Below are 13131 nucleotides of genomic sequence, written 5' to 3'. Positions count from 1 at the left end.
CCACCCCCCGCCCATTTCCCTGTAGGAAAATACAGTAATCCCCCCACTCTCCCAAGGAACCCCAGAAAGTTCATTGCCAGCTGAGCCACCAGGTCACTTGCAAGGCCCTTCAGGAGCCAGCTCTGGGAAGGACACCTAGGTGCCAAGAGTGACTGTCCCATTCTGCACTAGAGAAGGCAGACCCCAGTGCTCCCCAGTGCCTGCTCAGAAGAGTGGTCAGCAGTGCTGGTGAGTGGGTCCAGGGTCTGGGGTCCAGGCCTGCTTGGAGACAGAGGGAAAGGAGGGAGCAGCTCAGGTAGGTGGTGGCTGCAGGCAAGAAGCCGCGGTCTGAAGTGAGAAGCTGTGACGTTGGGAACTGAGGTGGCCTGCCTCCAAGTTACACTGTCGGAAGAGACTTGGGCTCAGAGGAGCTGACAGGCTTTGCCTAGCTGGGAATGTCCACCTCGGACTGCGACTCCTGGATCTGAGGCCCACGTACAGGCTCAGTGTGATGCTGAGTGGCGGCAGGTAGTGAGTGGCATTTTGCAGGTGCTCATCCATGAATGCCGAATCCAACCCAGGAAGTGAGCAGCTCAGGCACCCATTCACAGATGAAGAGATAGAGGCTCAGAGATGACCTCCTGTGCTCCAAGGTATCACAGCTAGTGGCGGGGAGATAGTGCCAGAGCAAGGCAGGGAACCCCAGAATCTGGACCACCAGTTGCTGACCAAGCCCCCAGCCCCCCAGGTTCCAAGGATGCCACGGAATGAGATGCAGAAACCTACCCACACATACGACGTGCAGGGGCACTCGAGTGGGCATGGGAGCTTCACCGCCTTCACTCCTACTAGAAAGAGGCGAGACGTGGGAAGACAGACCTCAGGACGGTCTCCGCACGAACCTGCTAATGCCGCAAACACTTTCAAAATGCCATCAAGAGCCAGGAGGATTGCCCAAGATAAAGGAGACTGCCACCCACTGCAGTAATGGGAACAGTCCAGGCCAGCATCGGTGAGGTCAGGAGAGGCCAGCAGTGTGCAGCAGGCCACAGGCTCTTGTCCTGGGCCAGCGTCCTGCCTGCTGGGCAGTCAGGGAAGCTGGCAGCCACAGCTGGTCCAAGTAGTGGGGAGGTAGAAGCATCAGACCCAGGACCAAGGTGTTTCCTGGAGGCCAGTGCCTGGGTCATGCTGCTGGTTGGGAAGGGCAGGAGGGGCTGACCGAGAAGGGTGGCCAGCCCTTCCCAGCTCTCTGCACACTGATGGCACACGCAGTCTAGCTCTGCAGCCAGCTCTCTGTGGAAATGCTTTCAATGCTTGTGTTGCTGGCTCAAATAGTTCATATATTAGCAAAAACAACAACAACAAAAAAATCATGCCAACATTAAAGTGTCTGTGAATCTTAATTGTTTGCAGTTGCAAGGACTTAGGAACTCTCCAGGGTTTGATGAGCAGGCTCGGCCTGCTGAGATGGGGGTGAAGGAGATCTCTCGGGGAGGCCGAGCTGGGGCCTCCACGAGGTGGTCACAAAACTCCAGCAAGTTGGAGGGGGTGGTGCCAGGAATCCCCCTCTGTGGTGAGGAAACTGGGGCTCAGCAGACTCAGAGATCTGCCAGAGTCCACCCAGCTAATAAACTGCAGAGCTGGGTCCCCGCGAAGCCAAGCACACTCCTGACCCACCCACCCAACAGTCCAGGTACGACTGCCCGGAGCTGCTCTCACTGGAGTAGACAGAAGCAGAGGGAGGCAGCGGGACCCAGGAGATCACGTGTCTATGGTGAGACCTCCAGAGGGGAGATGGAGCCAGACACAGGCTCCCACCACCACTCTCTGATCCCTGCAGGGGGCGGGACCACTCAGCCACCTCCTCCTGCGGGAAGGACACCCTCGCCAGGGAAAGGAAACCCACTCCAGATTCTCTTGCGTGGAATGGCAAGTGAGGAGAACTGAAGCGCTCGGCACTCCTCTGAACACTGTTCCTGTGGTGGAAGGACAGACTGCACCTGGAGGAGAGGTGCCCAGAGGACCTTCGCAGCTGCCCCCAGCAGCCTCCAGAGGAAGCGCACAGCCCTGCGTGGCAGGTGAGAGGAGGTACCTGCACCTCAGCCCCGTCTGCCCTGGGAGGACTGGAGATGTCAGATCCTGGCCAATCTGTGGCCCTCAGGCTCTGGGTGTCCTCCCTCGGACCTCACTTTCTCACCTGCAGGACAGAGGTGACACCTACGTCTAACAGTGTCACCTCAGAGAGGTGCAGCAACAGAGGCAGAGAAGCTTCCCGAGGTGGAAGGGTTTGCAGAGCACCTACTGCGCTGTGGCAGGGCCTGGAGTCAGGACAGCCTGCCCAGAGTGTCGTGTGGCCACAGCAGGCTGCAGAAACACAGCGTATGTGAGCCTGGTAGACAGGAGAACTGGCCGCAACCCAGGAAGGCCACCACCAAAGTCTCTCAAAACCACGGTCCCGGCCTTCCAAGGTAGCAGGTCTGCTTCCCGAAGCCTTGCCACACGGCATGATGCCAACTGCCACTCACTGTAGCACCTTCTTACCACAAGACACTGGAAATACATACACACACACACACACGCGCACACACACAGGAACAGGGCATCCTGGAGTGGAGTGGGAGGGCAGAGGGCAGCTCTAGGTTTCAGAGCAGAACCCGTGTGCTGGTGTGCATGAAACTTTACACTGTGGCTAAGAGGCCAGTAGGTGGGGACCATAACACAGGGCTCTGGGATGCTACTCTCTCTGCAAGTTCTGAATTTGGGTCTTGTGGACGCACTACAGAGTCAAGAAATCAAATCATGCAAAAGGGTGCCACTCAACGTGCAGTGCTGCCCTGTCTCAGAGGTGGGGTGGAGCCCAGAGCCAGCAGACTTTGGACCCAAACACCCTGTGTGCTCCCAGAAGCCCAGGGTCTCCACCACCTCGGTCCCCTCTCACGGGGAGACACCACCCCCCATGGTCAGGGTGAGTGAAACACACCCAGTGTCGGTGATTTCAGGCTCTCCACAAAAGCTTGTTCCACAGTCAAGACTCTAACTGCAAGACCCAGTTGGGCCCTCTGTGGAGCGTCAGCCTTCAGGAGCTGGAGGATGCCCACAGGCAGGTTCAGAAGTCGCAAGCTCTGTTTGTTCAGCAAACATAGAGCTCTTTGGGTCAAAGGGATACAGGTGTGTCCCTCCTTCTGGGTCACTTCTGCCAATCCTTGGGCTGAGATCAGCACGATTCTCCACATGCTCCCCAGGGGCTCCCCTCAGTCCACTGGGCAAGGATCTGAGAGGAGACCCAAGTCAGGGGATTCGAGAACCTCGGATGGAATGTGGATTCTAGAACCACTTGGAACATTCCTGGGCCCCTGCAAAGATCTACTGAAGTGGAATCCGTGGGAGGGACCAGCACAGGGTGGTTCTGACCACTGGGGTGGTTCTGACTGTTCAACAGGCGTAGTGGGGCCCTGACAGCAGAGGGTGGGGTGCAGAGACTTATCGAGGAAGGTGTGCCAGGGTTCATGTTCCATCATATGTAAATTTCACATCAAAAGAAAGAATTACAAACAAACGCTAAGCTCTGGTAACAGCACACAAGCTGAAGTATTTAGGGGAAGTAGATTGATGTGTATACAACAATTTCCTGGAAATGAATCAAGAATGAGCCAGGCGCCATAGCACACACCTTAGTCCCAGCCACTCAGGAGGCTGAGGCAAGAAGATCACAAGTCCCAGGCACACCTAGGCCATTCAGCAATACCCTGTCCCAAAAAATAATTTTTAAAAATAGGAAAACAATAAAAGAAGAAAAAATGGAGAGCGACATGACACCCAGATGTGAGGGTGGAATTGGGAGCGTACACACCTGCAGGCCCCCTGACTTCTGCGTGGCATGGCCAGGGGACACAGGTGGCAGACGTAGGCAGGACAGCCAACAGCTAACCTAAGGAAAAGGCTATTCTGTATCTATACCCTCTTAAGACAGAAGAAAATGGGTTTGTGTCACCTCGAGCCGGAAGGTCGTGGAGATCTGTCCTGAAGCCACAGATGCCCACACTCTCCTTTCTGCTCACCCCTCAGTCCCTGGAGACGAACCAAGGCAGATGCACAGGGGGAAAGTGGGATTCCCTGGGAGAGGACAGAAGCCGAAACAGTGGCTGGGAGCTTCCTCCCGCTGCCCGGGCCCCTTGTGCTTGTCTGCCCGGCGAGCAGACACCACTTCCAGGCCCCTCTCCTCCCTCTTAACCGGGCTTTTGCATCGCTCTGAAGGGTCAGAGTTAAACCCTGGCAGCCTGTCCACAGGGTTTAACCAGGCCTCATGCCAGGGCCGGACCATCCAGTGCCCCAAAATTCCTGGTGCTGCACTAGAGTCAGCTCTGTCCCATGTGGGGCAGAGAAACCCCCCGTGGATGCCAGGCAGGCAGCTGGTGAGCATGTGGAGGATGCGGCTGGAAGGCGACAGCAAGCTTAACCTCACACGTGACATGGGGCCCCCCAGGCTCCTGGACATGTGGAGCCCTTTCCAAAGTCACAGCACAGGTTGGGTGGTACCAGCTAGGACAGGCACCTGGGCCGCCCGTGTCCAGGATTTATGGGAGGGCCAGCCTGGCATGGGCAGCGTCAGAGAGGTCACACACACAGAAGGTGATCGTCCTGCAAGGTGAGGCTTGCTCAGAAGATGGATTACAGAAATCTGTCTGCAAATACACCTTGCTCACCCCCACACACACCTCACAGTGACTGTCTGGCAGCCCTCTTCCAGAAAGCAAAGCTCAGGGACAGGCGCTGACCATCAAGAAATGTGCAGCGCAGCAGCACAGGCCTCCACTGGCACCCCCAAGATGGTCAGTCACACACCTCTAAGGCACAGGCCATCATCACACCCACAACTGTCAACTCAGGTGGCTGTTTTCCTGTGACTTTGGGTTTCTCGGCTGCGGAAGAGGCTCTTAACAACATAGCTCTCCCAGGAGGAGTGACCCCAACACCTCAGCACCTATCCTACAAGCACCTCTCAAGGTTGGCTCCCATCATGGTGAGGAAGGAAAGCTCCCACCCTCCTGGGTGGCCTCTGTCACCCTTCACCATGACTGGACTAAGTGGCCCTCAAGGGCAAAGAGCACAGCTGCAAGAGCACCTGCAATAGCCAGGCAGGTGGCATAGCTGTGACAGGTACCTCCAGCCATGGCCAGGGCTGGCAAGGACCCAGCTATAAGAACCACCAGGAATGTTCTGACAGCCAGGAGACTTGGGAAGGGGAATTCTCTCTGGAAGCAGAATCTGACCTTTCTGACCAGCTCCAGCTTCTCCCCAGCATAACTAAGGACACCAGCCAAGGCAAGACCACTCAAAGCTCATCTGCACACATCTGGGCAGGGGGGATGGTGAAAAGAAGATGACCTCAACAGACTCTTCTGGCCACTGGTGGAACTCAGGGACCTCCAGCAGCAGAGAGAGCCAGCTGTGCGCTTCCTGATCCCAAAGTCCAACCACACTCCTCAATAGCAAAGGGTCCCATTTCAGCACCTGGAAGGAGCACGCTGGGCCAGGAGACACACAGCGAAGTGTCTGTGGCTGGCACAGAGGCCAGCTCAAACATGCAGCAGCAGCACCCCTGGCTGTGACTTGTGGGCCCAGGTGCAGTGGACCCCCTGAGGCCAGAGCCTGCTCTTGAGCACTGCTGGGGGAGAGAGTGAAAGACAAGTCAGCCCTGTGGACACTGTGGTCCAGTTCTGGGCAGGTGTCTTTTTATAAATTTATTTTTTATTTTACGGGGTACTGGGAATTGAATTCAGGGACACTTGGCCACTGAGCCACATCTCAGCCCTATTTTGTATTTTATTTAGAGACAGGGTCTCACTGAGTTGCTTAGCAGCACCTCGTTTTTGCTGAGGATGGCTTTGAACCCATGATTCTCCTGCCTCAGCCTCCTGAGCCGCTGGCAGGCCTGGACAAATGCCTTTTAATGGCCTTTGTGTTAGGAACCTGGGGCTACAACATAAAAAGGGAAGGCCTTGTATCCACTCAAGAACGAAGAACTAGCAACTGCTCCAGAGAACCCTGGGGATAGCCAGGCTCAGACCCACAGTCCACCCCAAGTATAAAGAGTGGGGCCTGACTGAAAAGGTGGAGCATCAAAAGGCAAGAGCTGGGGATGGAGCTCCAGGGTGGAGTTTGGACTTACCATGCAAGAGACCCTGGATTTGAACCCCATCACCAAAAAGAAAAGTGGGCCAATAAAAACGAATAAAAATATATTTGTGTAAGTGAGTGTGAGTGCAAGGCAGGAAGTAAAGGGAGAGGAGGCAGCCATGGCTCCCCTCACCCCAGGGGCACCTAGCACCAGCCTCCACTGTCTCCTGGGCATCTTCCTGGAAGAAAGCTGGGCCCGAAGCTGGATGCTCCAGGGGCCGATGCCCAAGTCCCACTTTGCAGAGCACCTTCCCGTGGGGCAAGCCACCCTGGGACGGCAGGAGGTGGATCCACTGAGAGCGCTGCAGGCCACCTGACCACTGGCTGTGCTGTGTACGGAACGGCTCCACAGAGCTTCACCTGATGGAGTTTCCTGAGTCCATTTTAAAAAATAATCCTTTCCCGATCTTGAGGTTTTAATAATGGCCTCTTAAAAATAACTCCACATGCTAACACATTTCCCATTCTTCCACTTAAAAAAAAAAAAGAGAGAGGCAGCCAGGCGCAGTGGCACATGCCTGTAATCCCAGTGGCTCAGGAGGCTGAGGCAGCAGAATTGCGAGTTCAAAGCCAGCTTCAGCAACTTAGCAAGGCCCTATACAACTCAGTGAGATTCTGCCTCAAAATAGAATACAAAAAAGGGCTGAGGATGTGGATCAGTGGCTAAGTGTCCATGGATTCAATCCCCAGTACCAAAAATAAAATAAAGGCAGACAGAAGTCATAAGCCATCACCATTGTGAGGAATGTTTATGAACAGAAACCAGACCAGAGACCCTGTTCAAACAGAGATAAGGCTCTTCAATGCACAGGCCTGTACTGAGCTTTGACTCCTCAGTCAGGAAGTGCCACTAGATCTGTGATGACTGCCACATGGGCAATGACTGGGAATCAGCAGCACATAGAATCCTGGGGGAGAGAGAGAAACAGATGACCCACATCCCAAGCATGGCCCTCTGATATTTGGGACAGAACCAATAGGAAGCCCAGCTTGGCTTGCCCACAGTTCAGGGAGACACCAGGAAACCCCAGGGATAGCTGCTATGGTTGTGGGCAACAACTCACCACTCCCACTCTGCTTGGGTTTTCCCATCCTTAAAAATCAGAGGCTAGACTATACACTCCCTGCAGTCCTGTCCTGCTCTGCAGAGCTGGGAGCCAGACCCTAGGGTATCACTTATCTCCAGGGCTGGGGTAGGCCCAGGGAGCATCTTATAAGGAGGACAGAGCCTCAGGAGAAAAGCTCTGTGAGTATGCAGACTCCAGGTGAGAGCAGGTCACTGTGCACCTGCCCCTCTGCCCAGTCTTTGAAAGACATGGCAGCACAGTGGTTCAGAGCATGAGTGCAGAGTTCAAATTCTGCCCCTTTCTGAGTGATTTTGGACTTTCTGAGGCCTGGGCCTCAGCTGACCTGAGAGTAAAGTGGGAATAATACCATGATGTCGGTGCTTACTATTTCCACCCATCAAATCAATGTATCAATGCTTTTTGTGCAAAATTCAACTTGCAAGTGTCACAGGCAGGGGTTGGAAGGAAGAGGAAGCTGAGGGAGAAAGCTGCAGGCTCCTGGGGGGGACACAGCAGGCCCCTCCCCACTGTAAAAGGCAGTCACTGTCTGCTGCCTCTGCTGGGCTTTGCCCTGCTCCTGCCCCGTCTTCCACAGAAGCCTGCTCCAGAGCAAGTGCAAGGCCATAGCTGAGGACTGGAGGGAGGTCAGGCTCCAACCAGTGCACACAGCCTGCCTTTGTGCTCACAAAAGGGTTTCAGCTTTGGGGTAATATCATCCTATGCGCCATATACAAACCTTCCATTCTCCAGAGAGGAAAACAACTTAAAGGGGAAAGTACATAACCAGCTAAACGCACCACTTTCAACAGACCTCAAACATATTTCAGGGGCTAAGTTGTTGGTTCTTTTGGATAAAAAAAAAAGCAGATTTTACACTCTCCTTGCTCCCTCTCAATTAAACCCAGGAAACTGGTGTGTATTCCGCACAGATTCCCAGGAGGCAAGCCCCTCCCCCAACCTCCATGAAAGAGCTAGCCTGGGGACATTCTGTGTCCTCTCCGTGTCACTAGAGAGCAGCAAGGACTCTTTGTACCCACAAAGCGTTGCATGAGCCATATACTGAGGGCTGCAGAACCCAAAGCCAGGAGGAGTGGCCCAGGGGAGAGCAGGGAACAAGAATGGCATAATGCCTGCTTCCCGACTTCACCCCAGGTACTAGCAATCTGGCCAAAGCCCCTTCTCAGCCAAGGAAAGCGTGCCCCGCCACAGAGCAGCTGGCCTTGATGCCATGAGAGACGGGAGGACGAGAAGGGGACGATGAGGGGTCCCCAGGTCTGGAAAGGCCAGGAGGGCAGTGCCTGGCCCAGCGGAGGTTCCAGATCCAGAGGGCAGGGGGCCTCCAGGTCCAGCAGCCAGTCAGGAAGGAGGAGTCGGATCCAGCAGCAGGACGGCGCAGTGGGCGCCAAGGAGGTCGCGGTCCCTTTCACCAGGGAACCACCCAGTGAGCCGCCGGCGCGTCCCGACCGCCTCCGGCAGCCGCGGGCCACAACCCGGACGCCCGCTGCGCTCACCCGGCTCCTGCCGTGCGCCGACCAAGCCGTCCTGGTGCAGCAGGATGTCCCCAGTGTCGTGGATGCGGCGCTGGCCGCCGGGCGCGCCTGGCAGGCCGCGGCAGGCCTGGAAGCACACGGCCCACGCCTGCTCCTCTTTGATGGGCTGCTTATACACCTTCAGCACCTCCTCCAGGGACAGCTCCCAGGGCTCCCGCCGCGCCGCCAGTCCCGCGCGCTCCGGGGGCCGTCGCGCTGCAGCCGCCGCCGCCGCCGCCAGCCCGGGCGATGGCCGCCCATCATCGAAGCCCGCGGGAGCGTCGGGTTTCCATCACCGCCGCCGGGCACCGCCAAGCGCGGGGCGGGTCCGCGCCGTCCGCATGCCGCGTCATCCCGGCGGCCCCGCCCCCACCGGCCGTCGCAGGTGGAGCCGCGGGTGCGCAGGGAGGCGGCGCCGGGTGCCAGAGGACCAGCGCTCTGGGGAGGGAGGACCGGGACGCTGCACAAGTGTGGGAGGGAGGCCAGAGTGGGGGACCCGAAGGGGAACTTGAGCCCAGCGGGCCGTGTGGGAGAGGGAGGGGCTCAGGGAACTGGGGCCAGGGCAGGACTGAGGGTGGGGCGCTGACCCAGGCGATCCAGGCCCAGGCCAAGAGACTCATTCCTGATGGAGACGTTCTGGAAGACACCCCACTCTCCCCAACCCCGAGCTCAACAGGTCTACGCCCCAGCCTGCTCTGGACTCACTGTAGGCTGGGCTCCTCTAGACCGGCCTCCGGTGGTGGACACACCACAGTGATGGGGGGCGGGGCTCCCACACTGAGAAGCGAGTCAAAGTGCTGTGAACTCTTTGGAGGGCCTGAAGCAAGGTGACCCCAGGAGACTGCTGGGGTGGGTGAGGGTGAAGGTGACCCGGGATTCGGGCATGAAACACTTAATAGATGACCCTTTCTAGGAGGGAAGGTGTGTCTGCTTCCATCCCTTCACGGTCCCTGAGACAGTAGACACATGAAGACACAGGGTTGGCCAGAGATAACAGCACCCACCCACTCTGTTTCAGGTCCCCTACCCACAAGTCAGGTGGTGTGCCAGCCAGGGACCTGCTTTGTTGGGGTTGATCCAGAAACCTCTCAGTGGTAGTCAGCCAGGAAATGCAAGTGGGAAATCACCAGGAAGCACAAAACCCAGGTTCCCGGGACTGGAGATCTGACTAGGGCCGGGGTGATTCCTGGGCCGCTGGGTTTAAAAACCTCAGCAACGAGGCCATTTCACCTGGTTTGAAGGGAACTTATGGAGGTATGTTTTCACCTGGGGCCCCACTGTCGGATCATCCCTTCTGTTCTTTTAATCTCAAAGCAGAAAGGATTTTGTTACATGTGAGTCATATTTTTAAAATCTTTTTGTTTGGTTTATTTATTTATTTATTTTTAGTTGTTGATAGATATTTATTTTGTTTATTTACACGCTGTTCTGAGAATCGAACCCAATACCTCACACATGCCTGGCAAGTGTGCTACCACTGAGCCCCAGCCCTGTTTTATTTATTTTTTTATGTAGTTCTGGGGATTGAACCCAGGGCTTCATGCAGGCTAGGCAAGTGCTTTACTACTGAGCCACCTCACCAGCCTGACACATGTAAGTGTGACTAGAGTTTTTATAATCAATTGTGGGGTGACTTTCACATCTTTCCTTGTTCCCCAAGCTTATGAGACATGAGATGCAGGAGCACTGGTACTTTGTAGAAGGAAAGTGGAGATGAGAGAAGGTAGAGAAAGATGGCACAGCCTGGGGCTCAGGCTCAGCTTCCCCAATCCTGCACCCATGAAAGGAAGGAATTTCAAGGGTTGCTTCTGAAGGGTAGGCCACCTAGCTTCTGTGAAGCGTCTTGTGTAGAAGAGAATGCCCACACCATGTCAGGTGGCTCCACGGGAATCAAGACTTGGGATGGCCTCACTTCTTACCCCACCTCAGTGGAAGCTGGGTGTGGCTGCACTGTGGCTGTGCTGCTCCCCGTCTTCCTGGTGGCAGGAGCATCCCTGGAGGTGCAGCCACAGTCATGGGAGAGGATGGAGATGGTAATTTCCCTAGTGGGAAAGACGACACCTGCCCTCGTTCTTGGGGGTTTGAATGTCCCTAGCTGACCACAGACTTCAGGGTTTCTTTGGATGAGCAGGTGCCTCCAGCAGCTTCCTCACTGGGCCAGGGCCTGGTAAGACTCATGTCTGGCTTCCTCAGGGGCCTGGAGGCCACCTACTTATAAGAGTCCTGTGACCCTTTCTCACCCAGCTTCCATCACGGCTTCAGGGACCCCTGTGCGCTTCCTCAGATATCAGCCAGCAAGATTCAGAACTAAGGAAAAAAGTGGGACTTGGGTTCTTCTTACTTATGTCCTGAGGATTTGTTACTTATCTAAAAGTTTATCCCCCTGTGCATGACCAAATGAGGTAGCAGAAGTGTTGGCCAGTGCTGGAGACGCTACTGACACATCCCCCAAAAGGATCAGATGAGACCCAGAAATTGGCCCAAGATGAGAAGTCTTCTGACTTTTTTTAGTTGTAAATAAACAGAGCACCTTTCTTTCTTCCTTTCTCTCTCTCTCTCTCTCTCTCTCTCTCTCTCTCTCTCTCTCTCTCTCTCTCCTTGTTTTTCTTTTCTTTTTTCTTTCTTTCTCCAGGAACTGAACTCAGGAGCACTTGACCACTGAGCCATACCCCCAGCCCCATTTTGTATTTAGAGACAGGGTCTCACTGAGTAGTTTAGCACCTCACTTTTGCTGAGGCTGGCTCTGAACACATGATCCTCCTGCCTCAGCCTCCCGAGCCACTGTAATTACAGGTGTGTGCCACCGAGCCTGCTACCTTTATTTATTTATTTATTTATATGTGGTGCTGAAGTTTGAACTCAATGCATCACACATGTTAGGTAAGCACTCCACCACTGAGCCACAGCCCAGCGCATCTTCTAACTTCTTCCTCTTTTTTTTTGTTTTGTTGTTGTAGATGAACATATTCATTCGTTCGTTCGTTTGTTCCTTCCTTCCTTCCTTCCTTCCTTCCTTCCTTCCTTCCTTCCTTCCCTCCTTCCTTCTTTCCTTCCTGTCTTTCTTTCTTTCTTTCTTTCTTTCTTTCTTTCTTTCTTTCTTTCTTTCTTTCTTTCATGGGGGATTGAACTCAGGGGCACTCAACCACTGACCGCATACCCAGCCCTGTTTTGTAGTTTATTTGAGACAGAGTCTCCCTGAGTTGCTTAGTGCCTGGCTAAATTGCTGAGGCTGGCTTTCAACTAGTGATCCTGCTGCCTCTGCCTCCTGAGCTGCTGGGATTACAGACGTGTGCTACCACATCCAGCCTGTCTTCTGACTTCTTAATTGTGGGTTTGCAGCAAGAAATATTTCAATCTTGTAGAGTGGGAGGCTGAGAGTGACTTTTTTTCTTTGTGGTACTGAGGATTGAACCCAGGTTCTTGTGCATTCTAGGCAAGGGCTCTACCCCTGAGCTACATCCCTATTTTTGTTTTTTATTTTGAGATGGGGTCTTGATAAAGTGCCCAGGCTTGTCTTAAACTTTTGATCCTCCTTCCTTAGCCTCCTGAGTGGCCACCATGCTCAGCTCTGAGAGTGTGACTTTTAAGCTGATGATCAGAACTGAAGAGTAAATCTACTCAAAACCAGAGTAATTGGCTCATGGCTCCAACAACTAGATGCAACTGTTATGTCCTGTGGTGAGCTCTCGATACCTTGATGAGTTCCACAGTTAGTTTCTGAAGTCAAAGTTAGCCATTTTCTCCAGCTGGGAGAAGCACTAGAGCTAAAATATACATTTTTGCTCATCAAGAAAGAAACACAGGATCTCAGAATCAAAGAAATATCAGTTCTTCCATAACTTTTACTTGCCATCTGGATTTTAGAAATAAATCAGTTTATTTCCAGCTATTAAACAGAGATTGGGGACGGGCACATGGCACATGCCTGTAATCCCAGCAGCTCAGGAGACTGAAGCAGGTGGATCGCGAGTTCAAAGCCAGCCTCAACAAATTAGCAAGGCCCTAAGTGCCCCTGAATTCACTCCCCAGTACTGAGAGAGAGAAAGAGAGAGAGAGAGAGAGAGAGAGAGAGAGAGAGAGAGAGAGAGAGAGAGAGGGACTGGGGCTGGGGCTCAGTGGTAGAGTGCTTGCCTAGGCACTGGGTTCAATCCTCAGAACCACATAAAAATAAATAAATAAGTAAAATGAAGCATTGTGCCTTTTTTTTACAAGAGAGAGAATTTTAATATTTATTTTTTAGTTTCGGTGGATGCAGCATCTTTGTTTTGTATGTGGTGAAGAGGATCGAACCCGGGCCGCACGCATGCCAAGTGAGCACGCTAACGCTTGAGCCACATTCCCCAGCCCACGTTGTGTCTTTCTACAACTAAAAATATATT

At 54.1% G+C, this 13131-nt stretch overlaps 1 pseudogene; it reads right to left on the bottom strand.

Annotated features, from left to right (window-relative positions):
- The window catches only part of LOC144252020 (protein spire homolog 2-like), a 30430-nt pseudogene extending 19427 nt beyond the window's left edge, over window positions 1-11003 (bottom strand).
- Between the last annotated feature and the right edge of the window lie 2128 nt (window positions 11004-13131).

The sequence above is a fragment of the Urocitellus parryii genome, unplaced genomic scaffold (genome assembly GCF_045843805.1).
Source record: "Urocitellus parryii isolate mUroPar1 unplaced genomic scaffold, mUroPar1.hap1 Scaffold_357, whole genome shotgun sequence".
In the NCBI taxonomy this organism is placed as follows: Eukaryota; Metazoa; Chordata; class Mammalia; order Rodentia; family Sciuridae; genus Urocitellus; species Urocitellus parryii.
This window is presented reverse-complemented; position numbering and strand designations above follow the sequence as displayed.